Source organism: Lissotriton helveticus, chromosome 4_1 (assembly GCF_964261635.1).
Source record: "Lissotriton helveticus chromosome 4_1, aLisHel1.1, whole genome shotgun sequence".
In the NCBI taxonomy this organism is placed as follows: domain Eukaryota; kingdom Metazoa; phylum Chordata; class Amphibia; order Caudata; family Salamandridae; genus Lissotriton; species Lissotriton helveticus.
Window position 1 is genome coordinate 1719049704 of NC_136063.1, and position 22714 is coordinate 1719072417.

Here is a 22714-nt window from a genome sequence, read left to right on the forward strand (position 1 = left end):
ATGCCGGGACTATACATTAAATTATACTATTGGGCCCTCAGTACTGATTGTGCCACACACTTAAGTAGCCCTTTATATATGTCTCAGACCTGCCATTGCAGAGTCTGTTTGGAGTTTAAATGGCCATGTCGACCTTGAAAAATAAACCTTATGCTAGGCCCAAATGTTCCTTTTTAATACAGTTCGGCCACCTAGGGCAGGCCCTGGATCTCCCAGAAGGCAAGGTGCATTGTATTTAAAAAGTTGGACTTGTATGTTTAACTTAACTTATCTTTGTAGTGAAAAACTCTTACATAATTTTTTCACTATGGCAAGGCCTGCCTCTACAGTATGATAATACTGGGCAATTTAAAACTGCACACTCAGGCTGCAATGCAGGCCTGGGATAGGTATGAAAGGGCTACATAAGTGGATGGCACAATAAGTGCTGCAGGCACATCAGTAACATTTAGTTTACAGGCCGTGGGAACACGTAGTATCACTTTACTGGAGACATACAATTAAATTTAATGTGCAACCTAATTTTATCATGAAATCAATTAATTTTTAGTTTTTTGTCTTAGTGTGCTTTACATTGTTCTTGCTGTTAATCAACCCTTAGGTGTAGAAAACCCACATTAGTGTCATCAGAATGTTATATTCTCATTTATGTTCACTTCCCAACCAGTTCGAACATAATGTGGCCTTCTCATTTTCATTTCATAAAGGCTTTTAGGGAGAAACAGGTGTAAAATGTGTGGTGTGATTAGGTAGGACCGTAATTTTTGTTTTAAATATTCTTCACCTTGTACATCTTTGGCATTTTCAGTCTGGACACCTTCCTTGAGAATTTTATTAATTTTCCCCACTGAATGTTTAGAGATGGAGATTTTACAGAGCAACTTTAATATGTCAAATATCATGGTGTTCAATAAATGTTCTTTTCTGAGCAGAGGTAAAATGTGTGCCATTGTCTGTTACCTGCTCCCTTGATGGTCCCTCAATTTTCAAATATTATTTTAATTCATTACAAAAATGTTATTGCAGTGAGAGCAAAAGTAGTGTAAGTGTTGGATAATGAAGGAATTCAATTTACTATTCCAACTCCACTTAGTGCAACAGCAGGGAAAATGTTGAATAGCGGAGGGGTAAAAATTACTATCCCACTCCAGTGAGTGCAACAGTAGGGAAGGTGTTGGATAGCGGAGGGGGAAACATTACTACCCCACTCCAGTGAGTGCAACAGTAGGGAAGGTGTAGGATAGTGGAGGGGCAAACATTACTATTTCCACTCCAGTGATAGTAACAGTGGGGAAAGTTTTGGATAGCGAAGGGGAAAAAATACTATTCCCACTCCAAAGAGTGCAACAGTAGGGGAGGTGTTTGATAGCAGTGGGGTAAAAATTACTATTCCCACTCGAAAGAGTACAATTGTTGGGAAAGTGTTAGATAGCGGGGGGGGTGAAAATTACTATTCCCACTCCAGTGAGTGCACAAGCAGGGTAAGTGTTGGATAGCGGTGAAATTCAATTTACTATTCCAACTCCAGTGAGTGCAACAGGAGGGAAAATGTTGGATAGCGGAGAGTTAAACATTTCTATCCATCTCCAGTGAGTGCAACAGTAGGGAAGGTGTTGGATAGCGGAGGGGCAAATATTACTATTCCCACTCCAGTGAGTGCAACAGTAGAGAAAATGTTGGATAGTGGAGGGGTAAAACTATTATTCCTACTCCATTGATAGCAACAGTAGGGACATATTTTAATAGCGAAGGATAAAAATATTATGTTTCCCACTCCAAAGAGTGCAGCAGTTGTGAAAGTGTACGATATCAGATGGGTAAACATTACTATTCCCACTCCAAAGAGTACAACTTTAGGGAAAATGTTAGATAGCGGAGGGGTAAAAAGTACTATTCCCCCTCCAATGATAGCGAAGGGTACAAAATTATTATTCCCACTCCAAAGAGTGCAGCAGTTGGGAAAGTGAACGATATCAGATGGGTAAAAATTACTATTCCCACTCCAAAGAGTAAAACTTTAGGGAAAGTGTTAGATAGCGGAGGGGTAAAAAGTAACATTCCCCCTCCAGTGAGTGCAAAAGTAGGGTAAGTGTTGGATAGCAGAGGACTTACATTTATTATTCCAACTCAAGTGAGTGCAACAGTAGTGAAAATGTTGGATAGCCGAGGGGTATAAATTACTGTCATACTCCAGTGAGTGCAATAGTAGTGCAGGTGTTGAATAGTGAGATAAAAAAATTACTATTCCCACTCCAGTGCAACAGTAGGGAAAATGTTGGATAGCGGAGGGGTAAAAATTACTAGTCCCACTCTAGTGAGGGCAACAGTAGGGAAAGTGTTGGATAGCGGATCACAATCCAAAGAGTGCAACAGTAGGGAAAGTGTTAGATAGCGGACACGTAAAAACTACTATTCCCACTGCAGTGAGTGCAAAAGTAGGATAAGTGTTGGATAGCTGAGGAATTACATTTACTATTCCAACTCCAGTGAGTGAAAAGTAGGGAAACAGTTTGATAGCAGAGGGGCAAAAAATACTATTCCCACTCCAGTGAGTGAAACAGTAGGGAAAGTGTTGGAGAGTGGAGGGGTAAAAATTACTATTCCCACTCCAGTAAGTGCAACAGTAGGGAAAGTGTTGGATAGAGGAGGGGTACAAAGTACTTTCCCCACTCCATAGAGTACAACTGTAGGGAAAGTGTTAGATAGTGGAGGGGTAAAAATTACTATTCCCCCTCCATTGAGTGCTAGAGTAGGGTAAGTGTTGGATAGCAGAGGAATTACATGTACTATTCCAACTCTAGTGAGTGCAGGAGTATGAAAAATGTTGGATAGCGGTAGGGTAAAAATTACTATTCCAGCTCCAGTGATTGCAACAGTAGAGAAAGTGCTGGATAGCCGACGGGTAAAAATGACTATTTCCACTCCATTGAATGCAACTGTAGGGAAAGTGTTGAATAGCAGAGAGGTAAAAATGACTATTCCCACTCCAGTGATTACGACCTTAGGTAAAGTGTTGGATAGCAGAGACACAACAAATTACTAATAACACTTAAACAATTGAAAAATAACAAAAAATATTACAAATGCAAAAAGGAGTGCAGATGCAGAACATGCCTGCACAGCAAATGCAGTTGCCTATGAAAGGGCAAGTTTGAATGATTATGATTATGATTATAATAGCACAGAAATGGTCCAAAATCTACTCTCCAATACCATTTCAACCTGTGACTTACAAGAATGGGCTCCAACTCAGCACCAAATCTTCTTCTTTTGGGGAACATATCTTTGCCACCATTTTAGAATGGAAGCTAAACCAAATCAAGTCAGTCAACATCATAATTAGCAGTTCATGATCAGTCAATAATGAGCGTTTCAAACTGATTTCAAAACCTTTATTGTCTGAAGGAGATTAGTAAATTATCTACGGCCTTTTTATTCAATTAGTAAGTTTGATAAATCAATTTAAATAAATTAAAAAGAAAATATGGTTAGAATCATGAGTAGTAAAAATTGACAAGTTTGTTCCATAAAGGAAATCAGTGCCTATTCTAAATAAATGGGATCACAACTAACAGAACCTGAAAACAATTCAAGAAAAGAGTGATATTAACTTAAGTAGTTGAACTCCCCATAAAGAGTAGCTCATAAAACACAGCCGAGTGTCAATCTCCCGAGAAAACTCAGTATACAGTTGCAGTAGCAATCTGTACAACACTAACCTAAACAAAAAGATATGGGGAAACAGATGCAGCAGTAGCTGCACCCATCAGGATAGGAAAATAAGCTGGCGTCTCCTCTGAAGTGGCAGGCAACAGTAGTAGCCTTCAGCAGATGCCCGCAGCAAAATAGCAGGTTGTCGATCCTAGAAAGGAGATCTCTGAGTCTAACTTGAAACACACACTAATATAGAAGACGTGAACATGTGTGAACAACATGTTTGCAGGTTGGATCACTGCAGTCCAATAGGAATACATCTTTCAATGGTGAGCAATCTTCATTCTCCCTTTCCCATGGAAACACATAACGTTCACAGTTGACTATCAAATGTGTAACAGACATCACAAAGTTTTTGTGTATCAGGAAACATCTAACCTTGGTTCCCAGGGAAGTTTATTACACAGTCTATTCTACCATTTCTTCAATATTTCACTAAGTAACAATGAACTACACTAAAGACAGTAGCATTTTCTTTCAGATTTCTTGTTAGGTATTTTTTATTTCAGATAAGTGAGAGATATTGTGAAAAATGTGTAATTCTGTATTCAGTATTCCGTCAAAATGAAAAGATATGAAGTTTGAACTTGGTACATTAAGAATAAGTAGTTTAAAGAACGGGATACATGGTATAAACTGGGAACATCCTGTAGCTATGACACAATCTAAGCAAGTCACATTAAGGTCAAGCTATCACATACATTTGTGAATGGTTCAGCAATTCTAAAGCTTCTGTTTGTTAAAGGAAAATCTAACGGAGGGCTACCAATGGACATGGCTGCCATGTGCACCTTGCACATTTTGACTACGAGTCATTTAATGTGTTTTCACATTAAAAGCTAAGGCAGCTTTATTGATTAACTTTGAATTTAACTGTTCTAACTCTATCTATGCCACCATCTGATGGCTATCTTAACCATCAAACTAATTTTATTGAACATGTGAGTTCATTCAGAGTGCACTCTCATCATCCATTGAGCCTTGCCTTTTGCTTTTCTGACCCTAATACTTTAATGATTTAATGTAGTCATCAGTTATGAGATGATTTAATCTCAATTCTTTTTCAAATCTCTTATTCAATTATTTTTATCTTTTTTGTGTAAAATATATCTACAGCTCATGGATGAAGCACAAAGAAATAAATGACAAAGCCCTATAAGTATTACTGATTTGAAAGCAGCCTAAAAGATACCTCCTCCTGTTATTGTAAAACAATTTCCAATAGTCCGATTTCCCTATCCAAAAATGTTCAAAGACATTAAGTGCCCAATCACAATGACGGGTGGACTTTGTCCACCCGCCACCGTAATGGTAAACGGGACAAACCAACAGACGTGCGGTCGTCCCTCTATGCCCATTAGGATGCAACCACCACCCTGGTAGTGGCATCCCACATATTTTACATTGCGGCGGGCGGTGCTGTAAGCAGCACCCCCCCCAATGCAAAAGATGCATGTGGTGCCTGCCACCTTGTGTATGCCAATGTAGGGGGTAAGTGCACCCCACCCCACCAACACCCCGGGAGCCTGCAACAGGCCCCTGCAGCCAATGACTGCATGCCTGAAAGGCCAAAGTCTGCACATATCATAATATGGCGGGAGGTGCCTGCTAGGGAACCCCCACAATATTATGGCCAAGGGCCGCACAGCAGGCAATCGTAATGATTGCCTGCCTGCTGTAAAGTGGCAGACGGTCTTTCCGTCCGCCGCTGTATCCCTGCCATTGTAATATAGCTGGGGTAAATGGAGTGCGGGCAGGGAAAGATGTCGGGCGGATCTGCCCGATATCATAATGTTCCCCTAAGTGTCTCCAACTCTTCTAATTCAGGTCTCAATCTGAAATGTTATTTGCAAAACCTTCAATCTCATTACTCTCATCAGGGATGTGTTATTTGCAAAACCTTCAATCTCATTACTCTCATCAGGGATGTAGGAGCAGCAATGGGTTCATTTAAGCATTGTGCAAACCCCACCTTTGTCTGCGAGTAAAACGTCTAAAGCTAGGCGGTCCTGCAACACCATTGAACGTACAGCAATTAACTCATTGTTCACGACTAGCAAAACTCCAGAGGGGCTGGTTGCCATCTTGTCGACTACAGTTGACAGTTTTCTAATTTATTTGCCATTCAAAATGACACCTACTGATAGAATGATAGCTCAAAATATATCTCCTACTAACCTAGCTACAGTTTCAGTGCTACGTTTGTTTCAGTGTGGTGGTGTTATTGTTAATGCATCTAAGCTTTGTACGTGGTACTTTTTAGGAATTGATACATCTAAATAACAAATACCCTCCCAGTCAGCAAGATATAAGCATTCTATCAACATATAAAATAAATGCCGGGAATTGCAGATTCTTCTTTCTTTTTTTTTGTTTCCTTTTTTGTCCTCATACCCACTCCAATCTAAAAAATAAGCACCTTCCACATTGCGATGAGCCTGGTGCCTAATAAGTTGGAGCTTCTTCTTCAAGCAACAGACTTACAACAGATGTTGTTTGTTGGGCCCCCATTTATGTGGCTTACTTCCCCGGCCCGATGCTATGCAAAGGTGTAGTCATTGGACTGGTGGTTTACTCTGTACAAAATAAAGCCCATTCGTTTAGGATTCTGCCATTTCATGTCTGAATTCACTCGGGAACATTTTCTTTCAACTTCTCCTTATACTTTTCACCACCATGGGCGCATGTGGTTGTTTTCACATTATTCACGTTTATGTTAAGTGCAGTTCTTCTTAATGTTTCATTAAGGTCATGTGATACAACATTCATTATGGTTTTGGTATATCCTTTATTTACAGAGCTCCTTGAAAAAGGACATCTGTCCGAAATGCATCGGAGCTTTTTGGAGCTTCTTTAACGCTTGATGACAATATTTACAAGCTTTTCATATGAAGTTAATATGGAATACATCCATACAAATTTGAATTAAAATTCTAAGTACTTTCTACAAGTTTGGATCTTTACTTTCCCTGGAACCTCCGTGTTGTTTACACACTGGTCCATACAAGAGTGCCCGCCACAGGGATGCGCTTACACCCCAGTAGCGCACGCAACCCTATAATCCTATTGGACGCATCTGAACAGTTGCGTCACCTGTAAGGAGCACCTTAAATTGATTAATTTCACTTTATCTTCTAAACCTTAATTTTTCAACCTATTACTGTGCGCCACGCTCACATCACCTGTATTCACCCCCAGAGGTATCACCAGGTCCTCTCCTATCCCCCTTCTCAAAGAAGGTCACTGAGCACCCCCACTCCTGCCACGAGGGGACGGAGCTTTCGATCAATAATTTACAAATTTCCCTTCTTGCTATTAAAATTAGGTAAAACATTAAATGCCTTTGTTTTACATTAAGACACAAGATATTTTGGTCTTGCGGCCTTATCCCAAACATAATTAGTTCTGTGCTTACCTCCACTCTATTGCCAATCACCTCAGAAATGGTCTTACCAACATCCAGCCAAAATGCTTCCAGCCCTGGACAGGTAGCAAACATATGTATGTCATCTGCATCAGCTCTTCCACAACGCTTACACTTGGAATCACCATTTCTCTTAAATTTGGCCAATTTTTTTGGAGTCCAATATATTCTGTGAAGAGTAAAAAAGTGGTTCTTCCTTAAAGCAGCAGATTTAACGATCATGTAAAGTGTAGATATAGATACCCTCCATAACTCTTCCAACTCGACATCCAGCAAGTAACCTTCCCATGGCAAAGAGGGCACTTTCACCCTTTCATTGGCAGCCGCAAGTAGATGTGAATACCACAATGCCACTCCTTTTTTCTTGTCCGCGGATCTTGTAGGTCTATTTCCATTTGGTATGAATTTTTACTTATCTTGATTTCTCATCCATGATTTTATTTGGACTATTTTAAGTCTAGATATTTTCCCTTTGGTCTTATTATTCAAATGTTCCCAGCTCAGGATGACAGCTGAGAAGGAAGATTGGTGTGGGGGGGTTAGGGCTTCCTGATTTACAATTTTACTGTTGGGCTTTTCAACTTAAAAATAATAGAATGTTGTTATTTCGCCCAAGTGAAATTTTAATTGAGGGATTGTACAGAGCAATGCTTATTGAGTACTCAGAGGAAGGTTTTTTGTATAAATTTGCGGCCCCAATATATTTCAAGAAGGTTACAACACAAGTCTTGTGCACACGTTCTATCAAATATGTGTGAAGGTCATCAATGGTGCAAAGCAGCGTAAATTCAAATGAAACAAGGTAGACCTATGTGTATGGTTTCTTTCCAAATGCAGTGTATTAACTCTTCCTTTCTGGAAGAGTGACATCAATGAAAAACAAACAACCAGCCGACATTGTCAAGCGGGCACTGGGCCCGTGACTCTTCAGGGCTGGGGGTGAAAAAAGACATGGTACAGTAGAGAAAACATGAAGCAAAACGTATTTTAAATCAAAAGGTGGATGGCGCAAGAAAAACACCTCACGTGAGTGAAAACCCTATGTAGTGAAAAGGCAACATAATACAAATAATCATATTTTATAGGTGACATCACACGATGGATAGGATGAAAAAACTTGCTGTGGGTGCCTAGAACTCAAAACTAAAGAGAATTTAGACTAAATAAGTCATGACCTGTTACAGTTAACCAACAGGGTAGATGTAACAACACTTGCAGTACTCAATGGACCTGCAGAAAGAAGAGGTGACGTGGAGCGTGGGTGGCAATAGGAAATAATTTACACGAAAATTAGAAGCAATGTTGCAAGCAAGAGCAATTATCTACCAAGAAACCAGCTGTCATTCAGGATCAAAAACTTACGTTGTAGACTGTAATGCAGATAATATATCGAGTAAGTAGGTGACCAGGACCGTAGTGGAAAATGTAATACTATCGCTTTGCATGATTAAGGGATAGGGAGATGCAGGAAGTAGAGAAACCATATCATGATAAGAACACATAACATGCATGTCTTAATGTCCAAATAAGTAAAATTGCATCTGCGCTTGAACTTTACAAAACAGCGAGTTATATCCAAAGTTATTAACCAGGGGTGCAGAACGGAGTGCAACCAATTATCAGTCGAGATCACAATAACGAATTCATAGTCACATAAAAACAGGATGTAATTCCTAGCCCAAAGCATTAAATCAGTTGAGTGTATCAAAGGGGATAGCAGTTAAAGAATGAGAAAATGAGTGAAAGAAAATGGAACTAGCGTGCATAGTATCGCAGCGCTAAACGAGAAGCAGGTAAATACCTGTTTAATTCCAATGGTATTGGGTTCTGTCAAAGGGAGAGAGGGACACGTAAGTCAGGGATGTTAGAGAGCAGATATGCCATACACAAACTAGAACTCAGTCTATGTTACAAAGCGCAGTAAAATTCACCTCGTTGCTGGTGATATTTCCGATCCAGAATTACGGGTATGTGGGAGGTACCATGAACGATAATCCTGGTACTAAGTGAGGATCGGCGTCTACGACCGTCTTCACGGCGATCTACAGGGAAAAAGGCAGTGTGTATTGACACCCCGGGATCGTGGGAGACCACAGAGAAAACCTGCGGGCAGAGGGGTTCGGTATTGATGTTTTTTCTCACCTGGGTAAGCGCCTACGAACGAGACCGGTAGTGTCTCAGGTCGAAGTAGGAAAGTCAGTGGGGACGCTGGTGAGCCTAAAAGAAAATGACGGGGCAGGAAAACATAGCGTGCCATTTGGGAAAGCTGGGATGCCAACCAAGCAGGGCGCACGGCCGGAAGTGGGTCACTATTTTTAAGTTAAGAAGCTGAAGCGCTAACCTGCCCATCCCGGAAGTGCATTGCGATTGAAACTTAAGGTGGACAACCTTGCGGATTAGTTGAATGCGGGTAGATGGGAGGATGCAAGGACGCAGGGGGGTGGCGTTTTGGCAGGGGCTAAGAAAAACACTTAAGGCTAAGCAGAGAGTCAGTATGAACAAAGATTTTGGAAAAGGGGAGAGGAGAAAAAGAAGAGGGGGTTGAGGCAAAGAGTAAATATTGTGACAGTCAAATGAAAAACAAAACGGTAAATGTCATTCCCAAAATGAACATGATATATGACAGCAGAGATCTATAAGCCAAGATGATTTCCATGAAATCAGTAACTAAGACCTATTCAGTTATTTTCAAAGGCAACAAGGTTTGCATCATGGGACCCTCTAAACGTTAAAACAGAGGCTGGCCCATCTCAATCAGCGGCTAGCCAGACTAGCTGTAAGGAGACTTGGTTGGGAGGAAAGGCAAAGTACATTATGATCCTAAGAAATATTGCAGTTCGGGATCAGAGTTCTGGCCATAATCCAGTTAGCCTCCTGGCGTCTGAGCCTGAGTTTGCTGTTGCCGCCTTTCACGTCAGCTTCAGTTACATCAATTCCAAAGAACTTGAATCTTTTGTGGGAGCCTTGTGTAGAGCAAGAAGCAATATGCAGAGCTACTGGATAGCGAGCATCTTGTTGATGAATGGCTCTTGAGTGTTCACAAATGCGTTCCTTAAGGGCTCGGATGGTACTGCCCACATACTGACTTTTGCATATACATTCTTGTACACTCAGAAACCCCACACAGAACCCTTGATTTCAAGAAGATTAGACTAAAATGCCTCAATGCGGCGGCTAAGACCTGGTTTGAAGTTAAGTCTGCTGTAGGTATATCATATTATAGCCTGTGGTCCTACATTTGAGATTCCTCTGGCACTTCCGAATTTATGTTAGACTCCCTTGCAGAACTCTTGAGATGGAGTGGGGTAAGCAGATGGGGGCACTTGTTAGAAGATTCTTCTTCTTGTAAAATTTGCCATGGTTCTCCTGTTAATTCAAATGTACGTTCACAGCTACTAATCCCTACATATCTGGTTCATTTGGGGGATTTTTTCTGTAAGTACGAATTTGCCCTTTGTGTGGACTATCTAACCTTAATTTGAAGTAAATCATTTTCTTTCTACTTTCACCTCATTCTTTCTTCCAAACATTTTTCAACACATCACTATGTTTATCTTTCGAAAGGAATTGACTTTTTTGCTTTGCTTCTAACTTTTGCAGTATATGAAAAATCTACACAATTTTTTACTGTCTCTTGACATGTCCATCTGAGTTTCTCTGTTTTACATTTAATGAATATTGGTTAAGCAGGGACACGTTATGTGGGTTAAGGTGAAAGTACCATTTCCCTATTTAAGTCTATTTAATGAATTTTGTACCTGACTTGGCATGTTGGAAGAACTTCCCTCACAATATGGCGTTCTGTGACTTATTGTAAATCTGCTCAATAGCTTTTGAGATGTTAAAATACAATAAGTGCTGATTGTTGTTTTGAAAATGTAATTTTGTACAGTTAATAACAGATTATCCACAGATTCAGATCTTTGGAAAATGTGAAAAACAAAGACATTTGATTGGACCATGCAGCATCTGTTCTTGCTGGACATTCCGGTATCTGCCTATTAAAAGGATTCCGTTTTGCTTGAATTTGACTGAGAGTTTTTTTTAGGTCGAACATCATGAATTAAGCTGGATTCCTTAGGTATCACAGATAGCATCACAAACAACATCATCCATAAATTCTCTATTGACATCAATGACTTCACAGAAGCCATTTAATGTCCATGAACTCAATATTTCTCAGTTTTCAGGAATTAATCTTAGACCTTGCGTAGCATACTCTGAATGGGAACAGATCCTGTGCTTAGTGTCTCCCCCAAGAACCACTAAATCAAGAACCCCAATAACCCACTAGGTGTTTCCTTCAGTTGGACAACACATTATCTCTGTGCCCAGCCTGCCTTTCAGCAAGACCTTCTGCTCACCATATCATTCCCAGAGCAGACTGGACTTAACCTTTCGCCATGGTCTGAATACTCTGTATTCAAGGCCTTATCAAAGGACCCTGCCTTCACCTTGGTACTGCACTCTTTTCCTCTTGCTCTTCCTTCCCTCCACATATGCTACTGGGCGCACTCTTTGTCTTTGTCTTTACATCTTCTAGATACGTTTAGAAAGGATACACATAGAAAGAAGGATGTATTTGTGGTGCCAAATAACAGATGTAATACAGATCAATTATCAATCAATCAATCAATCAAAACATTTATAGAGCGCGCTACTCACCCGTGAGGGTCTCAAGGCGCTGAAGGGGGGGGGAGGTGCCGCTACTGCTCGAATAGCCAGGTCTTGAATTATCAGCTGCATCATGGAGAGCAACAATGATTACATGCCCTTTTATGTGATCTCACCGATGATGTAATGAAAGATGTCCTTTCTGAAGATAACTGCAATGTCATGTTTGTGTTTATGAGCAGTTCATTGGGGGATTAATGGTTGCATACCTCAATTTCAGTGTTTATTAAGTCTGGTTACAGAGAGTTTTATGTCTGTCAGGGCTCATGAAATCAACAGAAAAATCATAAAGGGCCGTTTTTCTGGGGATTTGGCATAGGACAGCAAGGAATTCCCCATGGTGCGCTGCCCTATGGCAAAGTAAAGGGGCAGGAATGCACTGTATTTATCTAATACTAGCAGCCCGTCCCGACGTTGTCCGGGTATGAAATAGAATGTGTGTAATGTGTGTATTCAGATACGGTCATTCGCGTGTTCCCCCACTTGAGGCCCCGCTGCAGCCCTGGTTGATGTTAGCAGGCGCGTGTTCCCCTGCTTGAGGCCCAGCTGCAACCCTGGTTTATGTTAGCAGGCGCATGTTATTAGTGTAGTGATCCACCGCCTGAGCCCGGCTACAGCCCTGGCTGATGTTAGCAGGCGCGTGTAATTTAGTTAAATGTGATAGTTCAGTAACAGCGCGCATGAGAGGCTGCAGTAATTGTCCCCGCAGACACTCTCAGTCGTGTGTGCCCCCACTTGAGGGCCAGCGGCGACCGTCTAACAATGAGAATTGTGTGAGTCTTGAATGATTGTTTCCCACTGTTCTTATTTTTTTATGACCCACACCGACGCTCTTCAGCCCCGAGTGCTTTTTATACGCACCCAGGCCAAGCCACACACTCCGTTCGGCCCTTTCAGATGCACCCAGGCCAAGGCACACACTGCATTCGGCACCCCCAGTATGTGTGAGACAACGGGCAGTCCCCCAAGGGAGTCTTGCGAATGATTACTTACCACGCTTCGAGGTGAACGTCTTTGTGACGCCCCCAGCACATGGCCACAGCAGACGATCTGATTAATGTACGACCCAGATGGCATGAAGTGCGGAACGTAGCACATGCCCCCAGCGTTTGTCACGCCCCCAGCGTGCCCCTTGATGCGGCGCAATTGCGTAATTGGCGCTTCGCCCACAGCGCGGACACACGCCCACAGCGTTTGTCACGGCCCCAGCGTGTCACGCCCCCAGCGTGCCCCTTGATGCAGCGCAATTATGACTCACATGGCATGAAGGGCAGAACGTATCACACGCCCCCAGCGTTTGTCACGCCCCCAGCACACGCCCACAGCAGAACGCAGACATGCCCACAAGGGACTACTTTGCAGGCACGGTTCTTTTACCTTTTAAATGTATACGGTGGCCGTCTGCATAGCCTATGTCCTTCTGCTGCAACCGCCCTTTCCAACGCTGTATTGGGTGTTGTGATTGGTGCTGTGGGTACTGAGATTACCCGCCTCAAACGTTTGGACTCTCTCTTTATAATATTAGTATGGATGGTTGTTTCTGTCCTTTAGTCCAGCGCTGGTGCCATTTCTGCAGCCTAGCACCAACACAGGTACACTTGCACTGGTGCAATGGTGCTTGAGAGGCTTTTTCCCAATTTCTCTGTGTGCTGCAGAATGCAACACACATGGAAAGAGAAAAAAAAGGAGGATAAATAAAGTTATTTCTCCTTGTTGCACCTCCCCTGGGGAGGCATAAGGTTTTAGTACATCCCCTGGTTTACGTGGTTTTACTCCATATCTAGGAGGCAATTTAAAGTCACCGAAAGTGACTTTGCATGACCTAATAAATAAGATTTTGTGATTTGCGCCACTGGAGTGTCACAAAAAGGGAGCTAATAAATATGCCCTAAAATTTACACAAAAAGGGGCTTTAGATCAGCCGTCTTCATCATGGGATCATTTGGGTCACTCTTATACAGCGATTACATGAAAAACTGCAGTCACATTTTGGATCAGGACAGGAAAACAATTATCCATCGGCATTTAGGCATGTCACTCAGCTTATCTCAAAAGTGCATTCCATTGCAGTACATCCAGCGTGAAACTAAGCATCACTGCTTCAAAGAAGGTGAGTTTGTGCTTCTAAATGCGAGTCTACAGACCTTCTAGATGTTGCTACATCCGTTATGATTCTGCACATAATGTGATTTTACACTTCAGTGAGTGTTTTCTTCTAAATGTGATTTAAGCTCCTAAAAGTATTTCTGCACTCCCGCTGATACTAAAACCCAAGGACAATGCTGCACCTTGAAACAATTTTGCACCTCATTTGATTTTGGTGCTCTTGCCTTCTTTATGAGTGGTTTGAAAAATTGCAGCACATACGCCTCTTTCCACATGGCTGCAAAGTATAAGTTTGGCGAACTTTATCATCCTAGGTAATTACGTTTCTGATTTCGTGCTTAGTAAGCATGGGCGGATTTTGCGGATCCACGATTCGCGGATTTGCGTATTCACGGATTGTGGATCCGCAAAATCCGCGGATTTTGCAGATCGGCGGATTTGGGGCGGGGCTTCCGTGCCAGGATCATCGTGCCAGAATGAACCCTGCCCTTCATATTTATTCAAGAAGACGCCACCGTTTTGTGCCATACCTCTACTCAACTGGAGTACTTTCTACTGGATAATCAGTAAGTGCTACCTCATTGGGTAGATGTATAGTGCTTTTACTACACTGCAGCTGCCTAAAGTGCCAGAGAGTTGTCTACAGCGACCAGGTGTGTGTTACTATGCAATCGCGCCGAAGGGCGCAGGGGTCCCGTGAGTGAGCTGTCATAGTGGGTAAATGGCGGGAAGACGGTGCACACCACGAGTGTGTGGGCGGGGCCAAACGGACGGGGCTTCCATGCGAGTGCACATGCCTCTTGTGTGCATTAAAGGTGAGAGACCGATCAGAGCCGCAGATAAAGATACAGAAGCTCCTGGCCAGCGCAGCTTGAAGAGGTGTCATGAGAAACAGAACTCATTATTGGGTGGGAAGAACCCATTGTCTGTATGCTGGCTGCAGGCTTAAACTGAACACACCTGCATGCGAGTTTGTTTACCTTTTCCTGAAACCTGACAACTGCGCCTTATTCGCCTACCTCAGAGCCCCAGAAGCAGACCGAACAACCTTCTCTCGTTATATGGATGTTGTCGTATTTATTATATACTTCTTGCATATCCCTTAGCTGCAGTGTCTCCCGAGAGTGCTTTGAAGCATGTTCTAGCTTTATGCAGCACTATACGAGGAAAATAAAACAATGTAAAATAATAAGCTGAAGCGTTCATCCTATTTAATGTCGATGTCAGCTCATGCGTTTGGGAAGAAGGGTATTTATAACATCCAGGTTCTGGCTTTTATTACCTGATTCCAACATTTTTTTTTTTTAGTGGACGATATTGTCCCGACCAATGAAACTTTGGCCCAGATTTGTTCTTATTTAGAGCAAGCACTGAACGGACGCCAAGTGCTAACTTGTGACGCAGAGAAGTGCCCACTTTCCATTGCAAAGTGCATTTTGCCCTATGGGTGTTTCACCTGATCCCTGCCCGTCCCCACGTTTTTAAATATAACGGACAACTTTTAGGTGCACATAGTCAGATTCCTAGTGATTTAAGCAGCGTTATGGCTTCTCCTTTTGAACATTATATTATTTAGACGTGTTGAACATTTTACTACATCATCTGCTGATTGTCGCTCCATGACCCAAGGCCGTTTTGTAATGTCATTCTAAACTTTTCTGCCCAAAATATACTTTGAGCTGAAAAAGTTCACGCTATCACAGGGCAAACTAGCTGTACTTCACAGAGTGCCAAAGCCCTCTTCAATTTTGTCTGCAAATACTGCAAAGGGGTCTAGCGGGGAAGGGTCGGACTGGGACAGAAAATAGTGCTGCAGTGCTGTTTGGCAGGAGTATCAGTACATCTGAGCTGGCAAGGGCGCAGGGGTCCCGTGAGTGAGCTGTCATAGTGGGTAAATGGCGGGAAGACGGTGCACACCACGAGTGTGTGGGCGGGGCCAAACGGACGGGGCTTCCATGCGAGTGCACATGCCTCTTGTGTGCATTAAAGGTGAGAGACCGATCAGAGCCGCAGATAAAGATACAGAAGCTCCTGGCCACAGGAACAGCACGAGGATTGCGCTCGTGAAAGTCAAGGATGCAAAGGCCTCTGTCCAGCATCACAGCTGATTTGCTATGGTATATTAGGGAAGAAGGCACATCTGCCTAGCCTTGACAACGCTCACGATTGTTTTTGGGCCAATGAATGAGTCACTGAATTTAAGCTTCAACTGGGGCACATGCTTAATCGATATCTGAAAGTGCCTGCGGTTGAGGTTTAATTTTTGTGCCAGGACCGTCGTGCCAGAATGAACCCTGCCCTTCATATTTATTCAAGAAGACGCCACCGTTTTGTGCCTGTTGTAACTAATTTACGATGGCGCCGGCAAGCTGCCAGCGCCATCCTAAAATAGCTACTAAATTAGCTTCAACAGGAAGCTCTAATAGATAAAATAAAGCAGGCGCTCGATGACCTGCTTTATCTTATCTATTAGAGCTTCCTGTTGAAGCTAATTTAGTAACTATCTTAGGATGGCGCTGGCAGCTTGCCGGCGCCATCGTAAATTAGTTACAACAGGCCAGCAAGGCTTGAACTTTTGCCCCCGGAATCCGCCGCTCGCGGATTGCGAATTTTCGGTAAATTCGCGAGAGTTCGCGGATCGCGGATTTACCGAAAATTCGCAAAATCCGCGAGCGTAGCGGATTTTGCGCTCATGCTTAGTGCTTAGTGCATTCACTGGCTCGGATTTCACTCAATATTTCATTATTTCCCCTTTTTTCAGCCCCTCCAGACTTCCTCTCCTGTAGTGTTCTGGACTTATGTCTCCTCTTTTCTATATAACTGCAGATCTAAAGTACTTGGCTCTCTAGTTCTCTGTTCTGAAACCATTTCTGCAGCGCATGGTCATCATTTGGTTAACCACAATACCTCCTAGAGAAGTTGATATGTGCATATGTGCACTACTTGATACACGCACGTCGAGGCATGCACCATTACTCTGATATTTTTAAAACAACTTTTTAAATATTTGTGTCCTATTGCGCTATCGCGCTGTTTTATTAAGCGGTAGGCGCATTTTTTGTGTTGCCTGTTCTGGGTGGGTCACGCATAGCTCAGCACTTACTTGCACTGTAAATTGTGTCCCCATCCCCACTTGGGGGAAATAGACTGCCTTAGGGGCTTCCTGGGCGCCGTGGGAGGTCGCGCTGCGGTGTTTGGAGCCGCCATTTTGGGTGAGGGAACCAGGGTGCCGAATAACAGGCGCCATCTTGGTTGGGGGGCTAGTGGCTGGTCTGCAGGACTCGTGTGCCTGCAAAGGGCATAAAAACGGAACTCATCTTAACATCAGGTCAGACTACTTGATACTCGCGCGTCGAGGCATGCGCCATTACTCTGATATTTTTAAAACAACTTTTTAAATCTTTGTGTCCTATTGCGCTATCGCGCTGTTTTATTTAGCGGTAGGCGCATTTTTTGTGTTGCCTGTTCTGGGTGGGTCACGCACGGCTCAGCACTTACTTGCACTGTAAATTGTGTCCCCATCCCCACTTGAGGGAAATAGACTGCCTTAGGGGCTTCCTGGGCGCTGTGGGAGGTCGCGCTGCGGTGTTTGGAGCCGCCATTTTGGGTGAGGGAACCAGGGTGCCGAAAAACAGGCGCCATCTTGGTTGGGGGGCTAGTGGCTGGTCTGCAGGACTCGTGTGCTTACGGTGACTTAAGATGGCGGAGGCTGGGGGGCGTGGCTTGCGCGCCGCTGAAGCATGGCGGGTCTCGCTTGAGCTCCGTAGCGAGGGTGTCCCGTCGGACTGTTTTCTCCGCTTCCTGACTGCCCCTGTGTGCGGAAACGGCAGCCTTCTGCAGCGGAATATGCTGGGAGCTGTTTGACGGTGTTTTCGGAGCTTCCTGACATCAGCTGAATGCTTTCTTTGCTGAGCGCCTGTGACGCCTGTTCTTCTCACGGACGGCCGCCATTTTCGCGCTTCTGACGCAGCTGGCATTTTTCTCCTCAGAAGTGCCGCTTTGGATACATTCTTGCCGGTTGTGGTGGCTGTCCAGGACATTTCTTCTAAGATGCCTCCAGTTGGTAACATTTATTCCTTTTTCCTGCTCTTTTCTTGCTGCTTGGCTGGATACTAAGTTGCTCCTGCGCTGTCGTTTTTTCTTCAGTGCTGCTATCCCTGGCTGGTGTAGAGCTCTTTCTTAAAAATCATTGCTGTGCCCTCCTGCTCTATTTGTGGTTCTGGCATTACTGTGGTGTCTGCCTGCCCTGCATATAAGTCCGCCGCTAGTATTTACTTAGCGCCCAGTGCGCTCAGTGTGCTGTCTTTCTTTTTTTGGGCACAGACTGCGCAGTTTTTGTTATTCTCCTCAAGTGGCTGCGCACTTTTTCTTGGAGGCTGCTCCTACATGGCTGCAAATATGGGTTGTTCCTCGACCAACAAAGATTCAAAGGATGCTGGCACTTCGCTTAAGAGGCTTAAGGCAGTGTCCCCAACGCCTGAGTCGGTTCAGTCAGATACTAACTCCACTCTGGACACAATATTAACGCGCCTTAATGAAGTGCATGATATTGCGCAGTCAACTAAAACTAATACGGATTTACTGCAGGTGGAGGTGTCTGCTATTAGATCTGACTTCAAAGCCCTCTCTCTTCGTGTATCTGCTACGGAATCACGAATCAGCTGTGCAGAGGATGGTATGCAGAAACAATCCAGATCCCTAAGCCACTTAGAGCGTTCAATGGCGGCATTGCGAAGAGATCTCACTGAGCAGGAGGACCGTAACCGTAGATCTAACCTACGCATGTTTGGTCTGCCGGAAGATACAGAGAAATCATCTTCGTCTATGATCGACTTCTTATCTCATTGGCTTCCGGTCACCTTACAAATTTCATTCCAGAGGGACTTTGAGATAGAAAGAGCACATCGTGTTCCAACGTTTCGATCTAAATCAGCAACCCAGCCAAGAGCAATAATTTTCAAGCCGTTGCGACATCAACATACTGAACAGATTCTTTCTCTTATGCGGAAAGTTAAACAGGTCGTCTGGGAAGGTCATCGAATTTCCATTTCTCAGGACTTTGCCAGAGACACGGTTATAAGAAGAAAGGGCTTCCTTAATCTTCGGAAACGTCTTTCTGAGATGAACATTCCCTTTTCGTTTTCTGGTCCGTCGAAGTTTCGCATTACTTACAAAGGGCGTTCCAGACTTTTCGATGAACCGGCCGACTTAGCTACATTCCTGGACAACCAATTGGAGATAGAGATGGAGATTCAAAGAGCGACATCGCATGTTCCTGGTGCCTCGGGCACTTGAAATGTCTCTGTGTTTTCTTGGTGATGGTTTTCTATATGCCTGAGTTTTCTCCTTGCTCCTCTTGAGCCTATATTTTTCTCTTGACTTCCACCTCTGTTGCTGAAGTTTCTCTGTTCTCCTTGTGTCCGCAAGGTCTTCTTTGAATATCCCTCTTCCTTGGATTTAGGTTTTTTTCAATTTCCTTCTGTTCCTCTTTCACTTATTCCTCTTATTTATTTTTCTATAGGTGTTCCGATCTTCTATTTTACTCCTCTCTCTCCCATTTCTCCTTTCTAGACTATCTTCTCTTTCCTACTCGTGTTGCTTACTCTATTTCTACATGTCCGCCTCTCTTCTCTTTATCCTGGGTTCTGCCCTTGTTGTTTCTCTTGTTTCTCTTTCCTCTCAATCTTCATTTCAGGTCCGTTTTTCTTTTCTTGATTTTTATCTATTCCTAACAGATATCTTGTTTTTTTTTCCTGATATGTGTCATTTTCGATCTTCTGGACTTTTATTCTCATGTTTTCTCCGTTTCTTCTCCTATATGCTTATATGATCCTGAATTCTCAATTTCTGTTACTTACTGTTTAATTTATACAGTTATAGCTTGTTCATTAATTACATCTTTATTTCTAGGATATACATGGTTATCTGCATGCATTCATCTATTGTTCATGCTTTACCACAGTGTTTTGTCTCTTTATTAGATCGTCTAGTTTTATTACTTAGTATAATTATATTTCTTGCTATTGGAGTAATGACTCATTGAGACTGTACTGCTTTTTCATTGCACTATGATATTTTATAATATTAATCTGTTACTCGTTGATACTTTTGCTTGTTCCCAGCTCTCATTTACATGCCATCAGCGTGGTATATTATTGGGGCTTTTGTTATTCATTATTTTTCCTCCTTGTACGGGTCCCTTGCGCGCCTACGTTCTCCCTAGTATGAAGTTGGTCTTTTTTAGGCCTCCCCTCCTGCTTCTGCTTCTTCTCTCCCTTCTTTCTTATCTTTTTTCTTCTCTTCTTTCTTTTTTTCTTCTTCGGATTCCCCACATGGATTCTCCCACTTTGTTCCTTCTGTTTTCTGGGTGGTTTTTTGTCTCTGTGCGGATGATTGCTTCACTGTTGTCCATGGCGTCTTTTATCTATCTTTATGTACTTCCATGCCGGGTTTAAATGTATTATCCCTTAATGTTAAGGGATTGAATCATCCGGTGAAGAGGTCGAAGATCTTAGATTATTGTAAGTCTCTATCTTCTGATCTGGTCCTTTTTCAGGAGACCAAGGTCACTGCCAGAGAGGCAGTATTTTTGAAGAAAGAATGGGTTTCGGATGTTTGCTGTTCGGATGCCTCGGGCAAACGGAATGGGGTTGTTACATTAATTTCAAAAAATTCTGGCTTGTCTATAATATCTTCTGATCATGATTCTGAGGGTCGTTGGTTGCTATCTAAACTGTCGGATGGGCATCATGATCTCTATGTGATGAATATCTATGCTCCTAACGTTGACGATCCGAATTTTTGGAAATCTGTTACCAAAAAATTGAATGACACCCCGCATTCTGGCAATCTGATTGTTGGCGGAGATTTTAATTTACCAATGGATCCTCTTTTAGATAGAAATTCTGCATTTCAGTTTCGGCCCCCTAAATCCCACAAACAAATGCTTCACATGTGCTCCTTTACTCACCTTCAAGATATATGGCGTCTTCACAATCCCACTGGTAGTGACTTTTCTTTCTTTTCTTCGCCTCATTCTTCCTTTTCTCGTATTGATTATCTCCTTGTCCATTCTTCTCTTGTTTCATCTTCCTCCTCTCCGCTTATACATCCTATTTTGATTTCTGATCACGCTGCGGTTACTTTTACGTTATCATCCTTTGCCCCTAAATCACATGCTCGTTCCTGGAGATTGAATACCGAAGTTTTGCATGATGTATCTCAAGTTAATGAATTTTCTAAGGCTATAGACACTTTTTTCCATGAGAATGACGGCTCTGTTTCTTCCCCAATCGTCCTCTGGGATTCGTTTAAATGCACTTTCCGTGGCCAAGTTATTATTTGTATGTCAAAAAGGAATTCTGCTATTAAAAAAGAGCTCACAGATTTATCCTCTGAAATCAAAACTCTGGAAGCCACTTTCAGACATTCTAAGGATTCATCTTGTCTACAACTAATAAAACAACTGAAATACAAATATAATACTATTGTTACTAAAAGAGCCCATATTGGAGTACAAGCGCAAAAATCCAAAAATTTACTGTTAAAAAATCGAGCTGGGAAAATTCTGGCGGCTACACTGAAATTCCAAGATTGCTCCTTTAAGTCCTCGCACATTTCTTCTATTACTGACCACTCGGGAGCTAAAAAATTCCAAACTGTTGAAATACTTGAAGTCTTTTGTGATTTTTATAACAAATTATATACTCCTTCTAATCAATCCTCTTTTGATCATTGTCGGGATTTCTTAAAATCGGTTCCGGTTCAGTCGGTCTCTGAGGATGATCGCATTTTATTAAATAGACCAATCTCCCCTGAGGAAATTGTTACCGCAATTAAAGCTACTCGCTCTGGTAAGGCCCCAGGCCCTGATGGTTATCCTATTTTATTTTATAAAACTTTTCTCCCTACACTTGTTCCCAAATTACAATCTGTGTTTGATTCTTTTCTTCAGGATGGGTCTGTTTCTGGTACTGCTGCTGAAGCAACTATAGTAGTGATCCCAAAAGAAGGGAAAGACCATTCGGATCCCAAAAACTTCCGTCCTATTTCTCTTCTTAATATGGAAGCTAAGATCTTTGCTAAAATTCTGGCCAAAAGATTGGAAGCCCTTATCCCTCATCTTGTTCATCCTTCCCAAACCGGTTTTGTAAAGGGTCGTCTTGCGCGAGACAATATACGCACCTTTTGTCATATTCTTGGTGCAGCTAAGCGATCTCGACTCCCTGCCGCGGCCTTGGCCCTTGACGCGGAAAAGGCCTTCGACAAGGTCTCTTGGCCTTTTCTTCGAGCTGTTTTATGCGCTCACAACCTTGGGGACTCTTTCATTAACATGGTAATGTCCTTATATTCCCAACCTAGAGCTAACATTAGAGTTAATGGGGCTACATCGTCATTTTTTAATGTTCGTCAGGGTACTCGACAGGGTTGTCCTTTATCTCCACTTTTATTCTTATTATCTATTGATCCTCTTCTTCGATTAATTGACTTACACCCAGATATTAAAGGTTTTTCATTCGGATCTCATTGTATTAAAACTGCTGCTTACGCACATGATGTTCCTATTTTTTCCGATAATATACCCCTAGCAATACCTGCTATTTCAAATACCATTTCCCTCTTCTCATCGGTTTCAGGTTATACCCTAAATAGAGATAAGACGGAAATGTTCCCTCTCAATGCCTACTGTTTCCCTTCGCATATGGGTTCTGCGGGCTTTAAGTGGCAGTCTACACACCTGAAATACTTAGGGATTTACTTTTGTTCTACCCTTTATGCTACTACTGCCTATAATGA